The sequence below is a fragment of the Camelus dromedarius genome, chromosome 6, assembly GCF_036321535.1.
Source record: "Camelus dromedarius isolate mCamDro1 chromosome 6, mCamDro1.pat, whole genome shotgun sequence".
NCBI classification, from domain to species: Eukaryota; Metazoa; Chordata; class Mammalia; order Artiodactyla; family Camelidae; genus Camelus; species Camelus dromedarius.
In genome coordinates, this window is record NC_087441.1 from 77960329 (window position 1) to 77979609 (window position 19281).

The following is a 19281-nucleotide window of genomic DNA, read 5'->3' on the forward strand; positions in this document are numbered from 1 at the left end:
ATACTTAATTTGTAAGCTCTTATTTTTTACGTCAATTAAGCAGAGCACTTTGACTTTGATTTTTTTTTTTTTAGCTGTAGAATTATCTCACATCTATAATGTGTACACAGTCTTATAAACAGACAAAAGCTAGAGATCTCATAGCTTCACTTTAAAACTTACTTATAAGATAGGTATAATAATAGTTGGAGTAAAGTGAATTTGCTTACTCAAATCACTAAGGCTTACTGTTTATGAAACAGACATTTAAGATTTCTTGACAAAGTCTGAAGGACCCGTCAGAGTTCTGAGTTCTAAAATGCCAAAAATTTCTTGGCCTTAAGTTTTATTTCATTGAGCTAATTAGGCTCAGTCCTAGGTCACTGTTTGCTGTGTTTACATTTCTGATCTGCAAGACAAAGACACACTCTTCCAATTCCCCAGAGAACTGCTGTGTCACCCAGACCCAATTTTCTCTCCTTAATTGGCATTTTTTTTATCAGTGAGAAGAGCTGTAAACAAAGAATTCCGTGTTTTAAAACTTTAAGGTTTACTTTATCATGTTTTCCAAAGCTTGCATAAGGCATTTAGTAAGGTCTCTTTTCCTTGAGCTATAAGTTAAACCCAGGGTAAACCTCTTACTATATTTTTTTATTAGCCACCGAATATTAATTTTTAGTTTTACGTTATACTGGACGGCTCATGTAACTCTATTGGTTTCCTCTACTTTGTTCAATTAATATTTTCTGAGGGACAGATATGTGCCCAGCCTTATAATACCAAGAAGGGGAAGCGTTTTTCCATTGAAATATATCTATCCCACAATATAATTAAATGAAAGTTTTATATAAAGACCATTTAAATATACCAATTTTACAAATTTTATCTCAATTTGATTAAATCTTATACCTTTAATTTTTATATTTATTAGGTTTAATCAATAATTCTTATTTCTAGGAGTGCCAGAAGCCTTTTTTTTTTTGTGCATTTTATCTAATTTTATATAAAATTCTCTAGATGCCCAAGTTTCAGCCAAAGAGCTTAGACCCTTCTCAGTTTTTAATTTGATTAATTGGTCTGTTGTCCCAATCATTGATCAAGTATTTCAGTCTATATATACATATATTTTAAAATGTGGTAAATAAAACGGACTTGTTTGAACTTTAATGTTGGAGGGCAGTAGGTGATCTCTTTGGTCCTTTTTTTTTTAAACTTTAAGTAGTGTATTATCAAAACCTTGTATCTAAATCCAAAAATGTCCATTTTATTTATCTCATTCAAAATAACCATATAAAAATATTTATCCACTTGGGATAAGCCCCTTAACTTTTTTTTTTCGACATTTTTACAATCCTTTTTCCAGTTATTCAATCTAATTAACATTAATTATTCTAAGTTTTTATTAACATCTCTAGAACCATTTATCGGAAAGGAAAAACACAAATGTAGCTTTTCAAGCCAGTTTTATTTTTTTAACTAATTTCTTAGGTTAATCATTAGATATAATTTTCTACCTTTAAACTTGATTTTAATAGGTACCAATAAAACAGCTGTTTATAATGAGATCTCTTTCAACTTTCACCAATTTAAAAGTTTTCCCAAATTAAAGGATCCATCATATGGCCATCAATTTATATATATATAGTGATTTTAAACCAATAAGATGAAGAAGCTCTTCCACATGAGAGTGGGGGTGTTGCCTAAATAAAATTCAAAGGTTTATTCTCCAAAAGCTAAAGGCCTTTGTGGTCCAGGCTGATGCAACAAAGTTTAAGATGACAAAATATCTGAAAATTGGTACAATCAAAGAATTGCTTAGAATCCCAATTTATTTGCGTGGCCACAATATTTACACAATACTTGAACCTTTTGTATGGCAGAGTCCAAGGTTTCCTTAAAAAAAAAAAGTAAACATATATATATATACATACACACACTTAAAAGACACAGAGAAAGATAAAACGTTTACAATTCAAGGACACAGGAAGAGAAATCCAAGTTCCCCCTAACGGGGATTTTGTTTTTATAAGTTCAGAATTCCAAAAAATGTTTTTATCAGGCCTGGTTAGTTACTTTCAGAGTGAGATTTTTTTTCTAATTCCCAATTAATGTTGTAAGTTTTGTACGTACATAAACCTGGCTGGGGTAATAGTTGGAGGCAGGCAATCTGTCATTTCTTTTTCTTTTCTTTTTTGATTTTATTTTTTTTGAAAGTTCTATTCCCCATTGTAAGGTCGGTTTCTCAGAATAAATTTGCTAGTAAGATTTCCTGCAGGGACAACTCTATGGCATGAAATCTTTGCCTCTACCACTCCTGCAAGTTTCTCTGTCACCCGAGAAAGCTGTTACCAGCCAGGAGGAGGGTCCCATTTGTGGAGTTGAAAGGTTCCTCATAAGAGTTTTACTTTTATCCTGAAAAATTCAATGGATGTAACCAAATTGAGGAAAACATTAGACCAGCCTCTTACCTAACCACTCAGTCCTGAACCCAGTGTCTTTCAACTTGGACCCACTCGGGACGTCTCCACTGGGTGAGTATTTTCCTGATATGTTTCCACCAGCTCACTTCGGACATCTCCTCAAGGTGGGTATTTCTCATTATCTTTCAACCAGGTCCCACCCAGTATGTCTCCACTGGGTGGGTAATTCCCCCAAGTCTCCTTCAACTGGAGGACCAGGTACCTGGAAACACCACCAAATAAAACTCAGGATTATCAATCAATATGTGAGATCCGAGAACCAGGAGAGACTCACCCAAATTCATCTGGACTCCCCGAGGAGGCGGATGGGCACAAAGGGCCACTGCTGGTACAAAGGCCCTGGTTACTCGGAGAGTTAAGGTGGAAAGAGTCTGCTCTGGGTCCCTTCATGGTGTCCAAAACTGTTGACTGAAATACATGTGCAGCCTAAAAGTTAAGAGTTATGTTTTATTTGGCGGGAGGACTCGAGCCGGGATGACAGCCTCTCAGATCTCTCTGAGGGACTGCTCCCAAGAGGTTGAGGAGGAGCTAGGATATATAGGAGCTTTACAACAAAGACCAGGTTGTTGGAACAATAAAAGATTACTTGTTATCTAAAGAAAGCTAGGTATCTCAAGTTCAAGAATTTAGTGCTTTTCCATGTATGGGAGGAAGCAAACATTTTGGACTCACTGAATTCATTCTTTAGAGAAGCACCTAGCTATCTAGGGCCAGTATCCTGTCCTTTCTTATTCTGAGTCTGCTCAGAGGGCACCATTGTGAGTTGCTGCAGCGGCTGGGCTGCAGGCCTGTCCTCGCTGGGGGTTGGCGGCAGCTGCTAATGACTTGGTTTCAGCATTCTTTGTTTACTGACATGGTTGCAGTATTTTCATTCTCATTGTAGTATTTTCGTTCACGGACTGATTATGGATAATCTGCAACCTTGGAAAGCAACCGAGATGGAATTACTGCAGGTACCTCCTAATTTAATAAGCCGTGTGCAAACATAAACATGGAGGAAGCATAAAAAAGGATTTGGTGGTGTAGGGAAGGGTTTCTGCACATTACAGGAGAACGCAATGCAGAATTCCTTAAGTCCACCTTTCTTTACTGTAGTGGTTTCTGAGAACAGTTTATGGTAATTAACCAACATTGACAAACGGTGGCACACATTGCATTTAAGAGCTGGCCGGCTGCAAACTTAGGTATTGGACAGGTGGAATTCATAGGCAAGTGGTCAGGTGGATGGGAGAGAGATGGAGCCAAGGCCTGGGCCCAGATTCTGGTTTAAATCGCCATTTCCTCACCATAGGGCCTTGGAGTAGAATGTAACCTCTATTAACCTGTTGATGAATCTGTGAAATGGGCATGATAATATTCGTTTCTTCCTGGGATTGTTGTAAGTTCTAAAGAGTATTGTAGCACACATGAAGCACTTAACACACTGGCACTTAGCAGTGTTCACTGTGTGCGGCCGCCCCACTTGGCTTGTGTCAGAGCCGTAAAGGCAGCATTTGCCTGTTGAGGGCGCACTGGTAGCCCCTTGGCTAGGTTGTGAATTTGATGATTTCCTTTAATCCTTGTAACTCTGTGTGCCATGGGCAGTTATTTTCATGGACAGATGAGGAATCTCAGGGTAAAGAAGACTGTGTAATTTGCCGAAAGTCAGACCATAATTTTGGGTGCAGGGGCCTCTGTTCAGCATGGGCCCCTGGGCCTTCTGCCGTCTCCGTTCAGCACCAGAGGCAGATGTGTGGTCGGCTGTTTCCCAGCCCAGAATATCCGGCAGGCCGCAAGACACACCTGGCCCTGCGCTGCTTGAGCAAAAACTCCGGAGGAGAGGCAGGTACTAAAGGGATAAACATAAAAACAGACAACTGCAAACTGTGATCAGCTCTGAGAAGGAAAGGAACACATCTCGCCGTGCAGAGCTGGGAGTTTCCCGTCGGGGCTGCTCTGGGGGCGTTCATCTCAGCTAAACAAACTCTGCTGCTGCACCAAGGCAGGAAGGCAGGGCGCTTGTGACCAGGTAGACTGGGCCTCGTTTGTCATACTCATTCCCCATTAAGCTGCAGCTGTCACGGGCACTTACCTAGTAAACAGTTGTCGGCCATAATCATCACGCACATTGCTTGGTAGTTTTATTGGCCCCACTTTGAGATGAGGTCATTGAAGCTGGGGAGTTTGCTGCATGCCCGTGATTACCTTGGAAATACCCCCACTGGTCTTTCAACCTAGACTGGCGTGGCTGTCATGTCCCAGCCCTGTGAATGGCATCCTGTTGCTTCTCCCGAGCGGCCCAAATGACTGAAATTGATATTCTTAATTCGTAGGAAATGGTATGTGACAATAGGAGAAAAAGGTATTAAGAAATTGTTTGGAAAACTAGAAAAAAATCCAATTCTTCCCCAGCTAGGGGAGCGTACCCTGTGTCACTCACCCCACTCACTGCCTGGCACCTCCTCCCTGCCGACTTCGTGTTCAGAAGCCTCTCTGAGCCTTTGAAGAACATTTTGCCTCATGACACTGTTGACTAGGACCTGCGACCTCTCTGTACCTGGTTAACTCTCTCTTCAAAGCCATTTAAATGTTTTGCAGGCTCCGCTGCTCAGATGTAAGAATAGCCTCTTTAAAATTCTTGATGCAGCTCCTTAATGAAGATCCTGCAAAGGAAACCTAGTCAAAACCTGGGAGGTATGCACACAGTGACTGCAACCTCAGCACTTTGTGAAGTTCAGAATCAGATTAGTGGGTGACTCAGGAAAGGCTTTTTTAAGGTAACAAGGGGAAAGTGAACGGACGCAGGCTGTGTGAGACTGAAGCATCTCGGTCCCAGCCAGCAAGGCACCTGCGTTCAGGATGGTGTGTGGAGAGTGCAGAGTTCTCACAAAGAAAGAAGTGGTGGGATGGGAGGGAGGACAGTTAGGTACTTTACTGGGGAGGGAAATAGTGGGCTGTACATTTCCTGGTTGAACAAGAGGATTGTGACATGATGTGCTTGTATTTTGGAGAGAAGGGTTTTGTGGGGACAGGCCTAGGGAGAAAGCTGAATGGCTGGGGAGTCAGCACAACACGGAAACACAGAGAACCAGGCAGACCACAAGGCCCCTGCTGGGGAAGAGGCTGCCCGCCAATTCGAGCCCGGGGGCTGCTTCTGTCCCTTAGCTGGGGCCTCAGAGCTCCCTTCACAACCCAGTCCTGTTGATACAAGAAAAAAAAGGTGAGGCATGAGAAGGGCTGTGTCCCAGGCTTTGGTTGAGCCCCTGGGATGTGCCCCGCCAGATGTTGTTCCCTGGCTTCTTGCAGTAAAGGATTCAAGAGCAAGCCAGTGTTGAGTAAAGGTAGATTTACTCAGAGAGATACATTGAAAGGCAAGAGAAAGGTCACGAGGTGCGGGGGTTGGATACTCAGATTAAAAGTAGGTACACACTCCACAGAGTGTGGGCTTTCTCCGAAGAGGGAGAGAGAGGGGTAACCGCGAGGTGGCGCTGTGTTGCTCGTTTTCTTGTGCTTGGTGGTTTCATTTGCTAATATGTAGAAGGACCAGCCTAAGGGCAAGGGGCTGGGATTCCCAGGGAGTTGGCCATTTCCCACCCTGTGACCTTTTGTGGCTAGCCTTGGGACTGCCATGGTGCCTGGGGCATGTTATTCACCATGTTACTATTACAATGGGTGTATAATGAAGCTCAAGCTCTGCTAGAAGTTAAATCTCTTCATCCTGAGCCTCAAGGCCTACTGGGGGTTGAATCCTTCACCATTTTGATGTTAATTGCTGTGGCCTTCCTTGAATGGCTGTGCTCTGCCCCCTTCCATCCTGCCTCACTGTGATGACACAGAGAGAGCAAAGGCCGGGCCCTGCCTGTGCTCCTGCATTTAACAGCGGGAGGTGTGGGGTGGGTTTATGATGACTCTGAGTGGTGAGAAAGATGTTTCAGATTTTGCCACGTGAGACATGGGGACCTGCCAGCAGCCATCACAGATTTATCTCAAGGTCATTATCGCTTGTGTTGTTATGGAAACAACAGGCCAGCCAAGAAACAAGCACTGAGATTTATTATGCCGGCGGGCTCAGAGGGGCTTCTGTTCCGAAGCTCTGAGCACCTCCAAGACCTGCACATGAGGTTCTATAGGGTTAATTACAAGTAAGGGGCTATTAGCCAATAAGGCTCAAACAACAAAAAGCAAGGAATCAGTACACTGAAGCTTATGAATTTGGAACAGATCACGTTACTGACAATTGTTGACCTTGGATTTACGAGTTAGCTTATTAGCCCAGTAAACTGACACTAAACTTCAGATTTACGAGTTAGCCCAGCAATACTTAGATCAGTAAACCGACACTTATCACACTTAGATTTGTGACTTAGCTCGTTAGCCCAGCTGGGCTTTTCCTTCACAGTGTCACTCATCTTTTCTATATTTCTTTTTTTTTTTTTTAAGTATTTAATCCAAGTTTAATATCAGGTTTTTTTGGAAAGAAATTTCTCTTTTTCTTTTCTTTGGGGCTCTTTTGGGGGGGTAGGTAATTAGGTGTATTTATCTGTTAGTGGAGGCCCTGGGGCTTGAACCCGGGACCCCGTGCACGCTAAGCACACGCTCTACCACCCCCCATGATCTTTTCTTTTTGCTTTAGCTGCCAAGAATCTTACAGCTGAATTTCTAGTCGGCCTTTAACACTTGCCCTGACTCCAGGGAATCCATTTTTATGACTTTACCTCCCCCAGGTTTCATTTAAGTATTGAATCTCCAATTTCTCTTCACTTTCAGTTTTGCCTTTTTGTTGTTATGGTTGTTAAGGTGTGTTTAAAAAAATTGTTTAATTTCTCTTTTAGCAGGAGGCTGAAAGTAAATAAATATGTAAACAAACAGCACACTTAAATGCTTTTATACATTCTAAGCTGTTTAGTAGTTACTTAAAAACCGAATTGAATATTAAAGTGATAACATTTTTAAATTATTTTTTAATTTTTACAAAGATATAGCTGATTTAAAATGATATGTTTCAGGTGTACAATAGATGCTCCATTTATAGTTACTGTAAACATTGGCTGTATTCCCTGTGTTGTAAGATACATCCCTGTAGCGTGTTTACATTACATGTTGCAGTTTGTATAAGAAAGTTGGGTAACGCAGAGTCTGGGGCATGGCTGTGTCTGACCCAGGGTCACGCTCACCCTGCCTGTCAGAGCCCAGGCCCTCAGTCCTGTCTGCAGGGCAGCGAGTGGAGGCAGCCCTCATCAGCGCTGGCACCACCCTCTGAGCGGCAGTGACAGCAGTGTCTGTGTGTGGAAGTGCAAAGTGTTTTTCCAGGAGCTTTACATGCATTTCTGCATTTAATAATTAAAGCCCTCCTGTGAGGAAGCGTTTTATGATTTTAATGAATAATACATTTTATTTTGATATTGATAGACTTCAAACCTCCGGAAAATTTACAGAAGTAGTACAGTAAACGCTTAGATACAGTTCACCTTAAAGGGCACTATTTGTCCTTTTTTGTCTGGCTTATTTTAGCATAAAGTTTCAAGGTTCATCCATATTGTAGCCTGAGTCAGTACTTTATTCTTTTGGTTTCATAATATCCTTTTTCTTTTTTTTCGTTTTTGGTCTATTTAAAAATATTTTCATTGAAGTCTATTCAGTTTATAATGTTGTGTCAGTTTCTTGTGTACAGCACAACAATTCAGTTAAATAGGAACATACCTGTATTCATTTTCATATTGTTTTTAAACATAAGTTACTATAAGATATTAAATATATTCTCCTGTGCTATACAGTATAAACTTGCGGTTTATTCTATACATACTCAGTATCTGCAAATCTTGAACTCCCAATATATTCCTTCCCACACCCTCTCCCCTCTGGTAACCATAGTTTGGTTTCTATGTCTCTGTGTCTGTTTCTGTTCTGTAGATAAGTTTATCTTTTTGTGTCTTTGTACTTTGATTTTTTTTTTTTTTTTAGATTCCACATGTGAGCGATCTCATATGGTATTTTTCTTTCTCTTTCTGGCTTACTTTTCTTAGAATGACATTCTCCAGGTCCATTCATGTTGCTACAAATGGCATTACTTTATTATTATTTTATGGCTGAATAGTAGTCTATTGGAGAAATATACTACAGTCTCTTTATCCAGTCATCTTTCAGTGGACGTTTAGGTTGTTTCCATGTCTTGCTATTGTAAGTAGTGCTGCTGTGAACATTGGGGTGAAAGTGTCTGTTTGAATTAGGGTTCCTTCTGGATATATGTCCAGGAGTCGGATTGCTGGGTCATATGGGAGGTCAATTTTTTGTCTTTTGAGGAACCTCTATACAGTTTTCCACAATGGCTCCACCAAACTGCATTCCCACCGCAGTGTAGGAGGGTTCCCAATTCTCCGCAGCCTCTCCAGCATTTACTGTCTGTGAACTTCTGAATGATGGCTATTCTGACTGGTGAGAGGTGAGACTTGATTGCAGTTTTGATTTGCATTTCTCTGATAATGATATTGAGCATTTTTTTCATGTGCCTATTGGCCATTTGTATGTCTTCATTGGAGAAATGTTTCTTTAGGGCTTCTGCCCATTTTTGAATTGAATTGTTTGTTTTTCTTTCTTATTAAGTGTAAAAGCTGTTTACATATTCTGGGAATTAAGCCCTTGTCAGTTTCATTTATTGCAACTATTATCTCCCATTCCATATATTGTCTTTTTGTTTTGCTTTTTGTTTCCTTTTCTTTGCAAAAGCTTGTAAGTTTAATTAGATCCCACTTGTATTATTTTGCTTGTATTTCTATTGCTTGAGTAGACTGCTCTAGGAAAACATTGTTGAGATGTATGTCAGATGTTTTGCCTATATTTTCTTCTAAGAGGTTTATAGTGTCTTGTCTACATGTTTAAGTCTTTAAACCATTTTTAATTTATTTTTGTGTATGCTGTGAGGGAGTAGCCTAACTTCATTGATTTACATTCAGCTGTCCAGTTTTCCCTACACCATTTTCTGAAGAGGCTGTCTTTACTCCATTGTATGTTCTCACCTCCTTTGTCAAAGTTTCAATGACCAAAAGTTTGTGGGACTATTCTTGGTAATTTTGTTTATCCGTTCATTGATGGATGGATATTGTTTGTAACCTTTGGCTACTCTGAATGATACTGCCATGAATATTGATGTGCAAGTTTTTGTGAGAATATATTTTCATTCTTTTGGCTGTACAGTTGGCCTACCATATCTGTAGTTTCCACTTCATAGATCCAGATGGCTGATTGTAAAGGGACTCGAACATCCTTGGATTATGGTATCCAGGGTGGGGGTTTCCTGAAACGAACCCCCCCGAGGATACTGAGGGATGACTCTATATGTAGGAGTGGAATTGCTGTGCCATATAATTCTAACCTTTTGAGGAAACACCAGGCTTTTCCAAAGAAGCTGCACCATTGCCCCTTTCTAACGGCTCCGTATTGAGGGTTCCCATTTCTCTGCCTCCTGACCGACACTTGTTATTGTCCATGTTTTGATTATAACCATCCTAGTGAGTGTAAAATCAGGTCTCATTTTGATGTTGATTTCGCTAGTGATGCTGAGCATCTTTTCATATGCTTATTGGCCAATTGTGTATCTATTTAAATACTTGGCATATTTAAAAATTGGGTCGATTTTCTTTGTATTGGTCAGTTGTAAGCATTTGTTTTATATCCTGGATACTAGTCTCTTATTAGATATATGCTTTGCAAAATTTTTCTCCTATTCTGCAGATTGTCGTTTCACTTTACTTTTTTTAAACATTAAAACAATTTCTTTCTAAGGGAGGTAATTAGATTTATTCATTTTATTTTTCTTGCTAAGGACGCACTCTATCACTTGAGCTACCCCCTTCCCCTTTCATTTCACTTTCTTGATGATGTCCTTTGTAACAAATGGTTTTAATTTTGATGAAGTCCATTTTATCTTTCTTTTTTTTCACTTGTGCTCTTGGTATTGTATCTAGGAAGCCATAGCCTATCCTAGGACCACAAAGATTTAAACTGTGTCTTCTTTTAGAAAGTTTATACATTTAGTTTTTACGTTTCCGTCTGTGATCCATTTTGAATTAATATTTTATTTGTTATATAAAATACGGGGGTCCAGATTCCAGATTCATTCTTTTGCCTTCAGATACCCAGGTGTCTCTGCACCATTTGTTGAATAGACTATTCTTTCAATGGAGTGTTTTTGGCACATTTCTGGAAAAATGACTGTAAATGTAAGATTCCCCCCTGGATTTTTTATTGTGTCTCATAGATTTATGCATCCAAACTTATGCCAGTACCATAATGACTTGAGTACTATAGATTTGTAGTAACCTTTAAGTGAGTCCTCCAACTTTGCTCTTCTTTTTCAAGATTGTTTTGGCTGACCTGGGTCCCTTGCACTTCCATATGAATTTTGGCATCAGTTTTTCAATTTTTGCAAAGAAGTCAGCTGGAATTTTGATAGGGATTCCATTAAATTTGTAGATCACTTTCGGGAGTCTTAACATTTTTAACAATATTGTCTACCATTCCATGAACATGGGATGCCTTCCATATACAGAGATCTTTTAAATTTTTTTTGGTGATACTTCAAAATTTTCAATGTGCAAATCTTGTAAAATTTTGTTAAATGTATTTCTCATTTTATTTTTAATGCTGTTGTAATTGGAAAGGCTGAGCTTCCTAAGGGTGGGACTATATATCAATTTATTTATTTCTAGGATTCCTACACAGCAAATACCCTAGATTTATATTTGCTACATAAATCTATCTACAATTCTTCCCACCCCCGTGTCATAAGAAACCAAGACCCAGGTTAAGCTACCTGAACACCTATGTGGAAGTGAGAAGTGAGACCCTTGGGTGGGGCTTTGTGCAGATTATACTGAAAGCTTATTCATTATGGCTTCATCTTAATTTCTTTTAAACAATCCTCTCAGTGTATATAGTCAGATACATTAAGAACATGCCCTTTTGATGTGTGGAGGAGCTAAGACTATAATTTTCAAATAATTTCTAGTGAGAGTGTTGTACTTGAAACCTAATTTGCATCAGTCTTTGAAGATTTATGTTTCAGGAGCTTTGACTATATAATACCTGTCTTTATTCAATAACTACAACTAAATGCTCAAACAACATGTAAGAGTTTGAGCAAACTGCCCCCGCCCCGTAGTGCTGGTTGGCTGCAGCTGTAACTGGATTCAAGGCTTACCTATCCCAATACGCTTGGGCGGATCTGCTCAAAGGAGTTCGTCCAATAGTTTGTCAGTAGTCTTTTGGACAAAGCCATAAAGCATTGATTTAAGGTTGCTGAAATGGAATCTATTTTATTAATATTAAGTAAGCACATATTGAGTGCTTACTGTATGTTGGGAATTGTCCCTCAGATTCACATGAATATTATTTCACTTAAAACCTCTCATATTTCCTTGTTATTCACACTTTACAGATAAGGAGTCTGAGGATTAGGTCTTCTCTCTTTTGGGGGGAGTTCATTATCAATGATGGGAAGTTGTAAGGAAAAAGATACTGATTCATCCAGAGAAAACATTTTTCTGAGAGTCAGCACTGAAGAGGGTGATCATTGTTTGAGTAAGACGAGCCACGGGTTGTACGGAGTCAGCATCCCTGTCCTGGTCACGGCACGTGTAGTGCTGCGTGGTGGGTGAGGCGGCGCGGCTGCGCAGGGAACGCGGATGCCGGGCCATTGGGCTGTGCTCAGGCCCGGTGGGGCTTTCTCCTAAGGGAAGTGGAACATCATTGTCAGATTTTAAGTAGGGGAGTGGGGTGCTCTCGTAGATCACTTTTGTCTTGTAGAATGCTTAGAAACATTTAGAAGGCTCGGCAGGAGGTGTTGTGATAAGTCAGAGTAGGGTGGCTGTGAGGTGTAGCAGTGTTCAATTTTCAAGTGATTTTCAGTCCCAGGTTTGTGGCTCAGTAGCTGTGTCACTTTGGATGACACACTCAAGGAAGTGAAACAATTTAACTTATTAATTGAAGCAGTGATATACCGACTTCCCAGGACTGCTGTGGAGATCCAGTGAGATAACGTGTGCACAATGTGCAGTGTGGCCCCCAGCACAGAGTCAGTGCTGAGGGAGTGCCAGTGAGAACCTGGTAGGTGAGGTGTGGGTGGTGGGACTCGTTGACTGAGGAAATTGGGCCCTGAAGGAGGGGTCCAGTCACATCTGTGAGTGATGGGACTGAGCTGGGAGAGGCAGACAGACCTTGCCCCCTGACAAGGGGCCCTGGGCAGGACGGCTATGGGAGGAGCACCATGAAGTCAGCTATTTGCAGGTGGAGTTGGAGGTGCCCTTGAAACATCTAAGTGCAGTGCCACTATCACAGAGGAGGTCTGGGCCTGGGCTGTGCATTTTCCTATAATCTCAATCCCTGAGGACGCCGAGGTATTGATCATTGAACGTGAAGACATACTTACAGGACAAGTGAATAGTAGTATCATCTCTGTCATCAAAGCTCACGTCTCTTTATTCATCACTCACTTTGCTAATTGGGTACTTACAGAGCTCACTTCACCGTCCTCACCTGGGCTCAGGCTCCACAGAAAAGATCTTGTGAGTCTCCCTCTTTTCCAGAAGAAAACACATTTAGCTGGTAGACTTCTCTACCTCGCCAGACTTAGAATTTTAATTTGTTGATTTAATTCTGTTTTCTGTTGGCCGTCTCCTGACAGGAGAGACATTTTACCTCATGGTCAGGTTTCAATTAGCTGTTACTGAGAATTGCTGATCTGATCCATATTGTATGTTTTCTATTAACTTTGTAGAGTACTTATCATTTTTCTGTCTTTGCCCTTTAATTTTGTTTCCTCTTCAATGTTCTATCCTTTTTGGGGCCTTATTTTATTTTTTAATTAAAAAATGTCTGTTAGCAGTTAAGAAAACAAAAGCAAAGAAAAAATGCACATGATAGCTAGATTTAGAAAATATCTAGTGTGTTTTCTGTCTCAGCAATGGAGGGTTCTAGAAACTCTTGAAAACCTTCATTACATAAGTTCCTTAAAATGCTGATTAAGAAATAAGACCTTCCTTCCTCATCTTTCAAGCTGCACAGCTAATTGTCAAGAAAGTGAGGGGAAATCCTCAGAAGCCAAGTCAAACCAGAAAGCAGGGATTCTGGGAGATACACGAGCCTTAGAAGCCCTGGGGGGCCGGTTGGCTCCTGAACTGAGTTTCATTTGCCTTGACAGGAGGGCAGGAGGTGAGCCCCAGGCCTCTCACACTGGGAGTTGGATGGCTGTTCTTATGTAAGGCCAAGCACATCCTGAGAATCTTGCTTTATAAAAGGGTGAATTAGAAAGAAAAGTAAAAAAGCATTCCTCAAGGCAAGGAAGTAAGGAAAGTCAGCTTTTTTGGAAGCGGGGAAAAATAACATATCCAATGTAAGTATTTAGTTTAAATCTGTTCTGGCATGAGAGTGACAACAAACTCCTGGCAGAAAATCACAGCTCCTCCCGGAAAGAGAAGTCGTGTTTTGAATGAATCCGTGGGCAGCCATTCCGAAAAAGGTCTCCAGAGTCTTCTGGATCAAGATACTGGACCCAAACACCTCCCTTCCATGGTCTCATTTAAATAACCAGAAAGGTTTTAAAGGAAAGAAGCCATAATCATAGTTGTATTTATTGACATTAATATATGCTAGGAATTCAGAGGTGACTATGGAGTTGTCCCCCGTTTTATGGACCTTACTTTCTATTTGACATAGTTGGGGAACTTGGTGGAGGGTGGTGTTAGTCTGTTGCAATTAGCCAGGAGAGGAGATTAAGAAAGCAGTGAAGGGCGGGTGACATTTTTAGCTGAGGACAGTCCTGTTCAGTTGGTTTGTAATTGCAGACTCGTTGAGTTGTCACTGGAGGGAATTGATCTTATGGAATTTGGACTTAACTCAGGCCTCTTCAGAATGGACAAGTGAACCTGGAGAAAGACAGTCAAATCTGTGCAGACATTAAAGTCCACGTGAACGTGCTGTATCCCTGAGCCAAAGATAGGACATGTAGGCAGCACTTCTTGAGGACAGAGGAGTGGTTTTTAAGGTTCTCCAAGAATGAATCCCAGGGAACCGGGATGGCCAGTTGTCAAACTGTGACTTTACTCTTTGGACGGTGTACCCACCGAGGGTATTGGCCGTTTATAGGTTTCCATTTCTCTTTAATACATGACAGGTGCTGAGGACGTGGGCATACACTTTTGACACCTTGTCGAGGTGACTGGGTACCTGCCTAGAAGTGCGGGCACAGCTACGGCTGCGCCATACATCTTGCCACCCATCCCGCTCCCCGGCTCCGTGATCACGGCAGAGTGGTTCCTTGATGACCTGTCCGTCTTCTCTGTGACATCGTAACCCAACAAAATACCGGAGCGTATTAGCTTGGCTTTGTTTTTTTCCATCCTTCCCTTCGAATGATGATGACTGATAATGGACCCAGTTACGTTTGCAGATGATTTACACGTAGGGCTTTCAGTACAAACCTTGTAATCCCCGCTGTGTGATCTAGAGAAGAAAGTTACATTCTTTCCAAATTGTTTTGATGCACTTATGTGGGAAAATGATATACGTTTGAATATGTATTTCCTCTCAGAATCATCATGGCTCGAGATGAATATTTGTAGACATGGAATGAGTTTTCTGCATTTGAACTGTATGGTCCCCTAAATTCTCCCCAGCTTTTTAAAGTCATCACTGGAGTGCTACCTCCAGAGTGTCCCAAAGCATCCACCACTGCCTGTTCTTCGGACACTGTGAGTTTCCAAGTTGGAGAAGGCTGCTGGCTGTTGAGGCATTCTCTGGCACATCTCTGGCTGGCTGATGTGAACTTAGCACACAAGACTTGGCAGACAGCATCTAACCATGGTCACGTCCGTTTCTGGAACACTCATGGAGGATTTTACACCTATGCTAGTGGCATACGTTATTTCATTTAGTTTTCCCAACAATCATAATTAGATTTTATCACCTGTATTAATAAGGAAACTGTCAAAGCGAGTGATGTGCAGACTTTGGACTGGAACACGGGTCTTTCTGATCCCTGTCTCTGTTCCCTCCCCAGCCTATCCTTCCAAATGACCAGGAGACTCTTCCTCAGTCTTGAGTTTCCCGCTGATGTTACCACTCTCTTTGTTTCTGGAGAGGAAAACAAGTCTAAACTTACTTTCCAGTTTTAAATGGAATGGAGAGTTAACGTTGGAAGCCGGGAGCGTCTGTCCTGTGATGAAGCAGTCTCCGAGCCACTTCCACTGGGACGTCACGTCACTGTCTGGGCCCCTTGCACAGCCTGTGCACAGGTGACAGCACAGATGTGCCGAGCAGTCCTCCCGGACAGGGCAGTGCGTTGGAAATGAGTTTGGGGATTTGGTTTCATTACATAGGTTCCTGAGGGCCTTGGCCTGGCACTTCGAGTGGGACCACTCCCTGTCCCACAGACTCGTGCTCTGGGCCCGTGCAGACCTGACGTGGCCTCAGCCTGAGGCTCAGGGCCCGTGGTGATGAGGAGCATTTTAGTCCAGGGTCTGCCGGAGGCTCTGACACTTCTGGGTCGTGGGAATTTGTCCAGGATGATAATAATTCCTCCCCGAGTTTCAGATTTCCTTGCCTGTTAGCTGGGGTAATAATAGTTTCTGAAATTATTGTAATGATTCAGTAATGGGCACAGCATGTGCTGGTAGGTAGGTGGTGTTTAAGGAGCAGAAGTCGCAATCACTCTGTCAGCCTCTCACTGTGTGCTCTGTGCTTTGACAGGTTGTGTGTTTGGTCAAAGTCCCGCCCAAACCCTAGGGTCTAGATGAACTGTTGTTCCTTTACTTTCCCTTCCTTTTCCTCTTTCCCTTCACTGTGTCCCATGTTTAGGTAGCAGATTCCTCTCTTTCAGGGAATATGGGCCTTTCTAGTAAAAGGAGAGGTGGAACACGGAAAGGTGGGGCCCAGAGGGGGTCTGGAGCGTCTGCACAGCGCTGCTTCCCTGCATTTCTGCATCCGGCCCCATCAGTGCACGAAGTCAGCCTTCCTCTTCCTTCCTGTGTCGTTGGGTCTCTGTTTTAAGGGAAAAATTTTTAAGGGTCTTTTTTCAATTACATGTTTCATTCAGATGCTTGTTGCTTTTCTCCCTGTGCTTCAGCATTCCTAGGAGAGAATTCAGCAGTGCAGCATCCTCTCCGAGCTCTATGAGTTGATCGGCTTCCACCGCAAGTCCGCCTTCTTCAAGCGGGTGGCCCCCGTGCAGCGAGCGGCCCCCGGCATCCCGGAGCCTGGCGGGAAGGCCTGCTACCGACTCCTTCTGCAGACGCTTCCTGGCTACAGTCTGTCGCTGGATCTGCAGGACTTCAGCAAAGGTGTTGGAACTAAAACATTGCTTCAGTCCCATTAACCATGCCTGGTTTGGGCCCTGCTGTCCTGTCTCATCAGGGTGAATTCTGATTCATTTAGAACAGGGCTCAGCAGACTTTTTCTGTCAAGGGCTTGGGAGTAAGTATTTCAGGGTCTGCAAACCTCCTGATCTCTGGTGCAGCTGCTCAGCTCTGCTGTTCAGACGCCAGAGCAGCCGGACATTCCACACACCCACAGAGCTTTATTAACAGCTGTGTCTGGGGCTGGATTCGGTGTATGAACTGCAGTTTGTCCCCACAGCCTCCTCACTATTGACGCCTGCACCAGAGCGTGCATTTGCGACAATGGGTGAACCTGCACTGACACGTCATCATCACCCAGAGCCCAGACTTGACACTAGGATTTACACTTGGTGGTGTGCACTCTGTGGGTTTGGACAGATGTGCAATGACATGTATCCACCGTCATAGCATCATACAGAGTAGTCTGTCTTAGTGACCTTAAAATGCTCCGTGCTGCACCTCATTCATTGCTCCTTCCCCTCTAGCCTCTGACAGCCACTGATCTTTTAGTCTCTGTGGTTTTCCCTTTCCCAGAACACCATACAGTTGGAATCAGACAGTTGCGGAACCTTCCCAGATTGGCTTCTTTCACTTAGTAATAAGCATTTAAGGTTCCTCCATGTCTTTCCATGCCTTGATAACTCATTTCATTTTAGCACCAAATAATAGTCCATTTTCTGGCTGGACCACAGTTTATCCATTCACCTACTGAAGAACAGCTTAATTGCTTCTGAGTTCTGATGATTATGAATAAAGCTGCTATTAACATCTGTATGCAGATTTGTGTGTGGACATAAGTTTCCATTTCGTCGAGTAAACACCAAGGAGCACAGTTGCCGGATCATATATTAGGAGTACGTTTAGTTTTGTAAAAAATTGCCATACAGTCTTCCAAAGTATCTGGGCCATTTTACATTCCCACCAGCAATGCATGAGAATTCCTGACGCTCCACATCCTCACCAGCATTCGGTGCTGTCAGTGTTCTGCATTTTGGCAGTTCTGACAGGTGTGCAGTGGTACCTCGCTGTTTCAGTCTGCATCCCCTTGATGACAGATGCTGTGGAGCATCTTTCCATAGACTTCTTTGGCATCTAGATTTCTTCTTTGATGAGGTGTGTGTTCAGGCACTTTGCTCATTTTTTAATCAGGTTTTTCATCCTTCTTGTTGAGTTTAAAGAGATTTTGGTATATTCTGGATATCAGCCCTTTATCAGTGTGTCCCTGCCCTTCACCTGCAGCACCGGAGTTGTCCTTTGGGTCTCAGTGGAGTGTCAGCTCTTCAAAGAGGTTCCCTGTCTTCCCTCAGCCTAAATACTGTCCTTGTATTTTTCACTTTCATTGACTCATTTTGTTCTTTTTAAATAGCATTCCCCATAATTTGTAAGTACATTAAAAAAAAAGAAGGGCAATGATTGAACACCACCTCCCCCACCAGGCCGTGTGCCCTGTGAGAGCAGAGGCCCTGTCCCCACTCACCGTTTCCCATGACAGCACATGGCACATGTCCATGTAAAAGTGTGTAACGTGGGGCCAAACCTGATGAGCAGCTATGATGACATATTTTGGCTACCATTTATTGAGTAGACTTTGTTTCTGATGTTAATTATTAAATCACATGAATGAAACTTGTTTGTTTTGAAAAATAAAACAACAAAGCACACCTCCATTTGATTGGTACTTTCTACTTAGCCTTCTGACCCAGGAGGGGATGTTCACCATCATTTTGTGGAGGAGGTTGGGGAGGTAAAGTAAGAGAGTGAGATCAAATAAAGTAAAAATGATAACTATCAGTTGGCTTCATTTTCACTAAGACATAAAAGTTACTTTAAACCTTATCTCAGCTGTTGTTCTGTTGTTTTAAACATTTCTCATAGAATTAAATGGAAGCCCACTAAACCCTGAAAGGGAAATTGTGTGCTCAGGTCCTGAAAAGTGTTTATGTCTATTTCTTGAAATGCACATTTTCCCTGCTGGTTACAGAAAGTCGAGGTGGGAACACAGCCGTGCACTGTGTGTCTGCCGGCTTCACGGGCTGCTCACTTTCATTTTCATTTACTTGTGTTGCAGTTTATGAAGGTTTTCCATGAGATATATTGCTCAGCATTTTCCTGAATGAAGGATTGAATTTTCCACAGGAAATCTTATGAAAGTGAGTGACAAGGCACATGGGTTTCCCAAAAAGGAATACTTGATGTAATAAACTCTCACTATGGTGAACTTTTTTAATACAAGCCAGTTGAAAATTTTATCACTAGGTCATAGGCCACAAATCTGTCTTAAGAATAAAAAGATTCAAATTTTATAGAAGAAGCAGTTTGAATCAAGTAGAAATTATGATTTGTACACTAGTTGGTGTTAGAAATTATACTCAGTCTTATCATAATTGCCTGTGGTAGGAACTGGATTATTATTTATTTATTAAAAAAAAATCCACTAGGTGCTATTTGCCCCATTC

At 41.9% G+C, this 19281-nt stretch overlaps 1 non-coding gene across 4 annotated transcripts in view; it reads left to right on the forward strand.

The window, feature by feature from the left end:
• LOC116151727 (uncharacterized) overlaps positions 1–18616 on the forward strand; it is a 62564-nt gene extending 43948 nt beyond the window's left edge. For all 4 annotated transcript variants that reach the window (XR_010381339.1, XR_010381341.1, XR_010381340.1 and 1 more), the window contains one exon: positions 16555–18616. This is a non-coding gene — a transcript (uncharacterized LOC116151727). The remainder of the gene's footprint in view (positions 1–16554) is intronic.
• Positions 18617–19281: the final 665 nt, after the last annotated feature.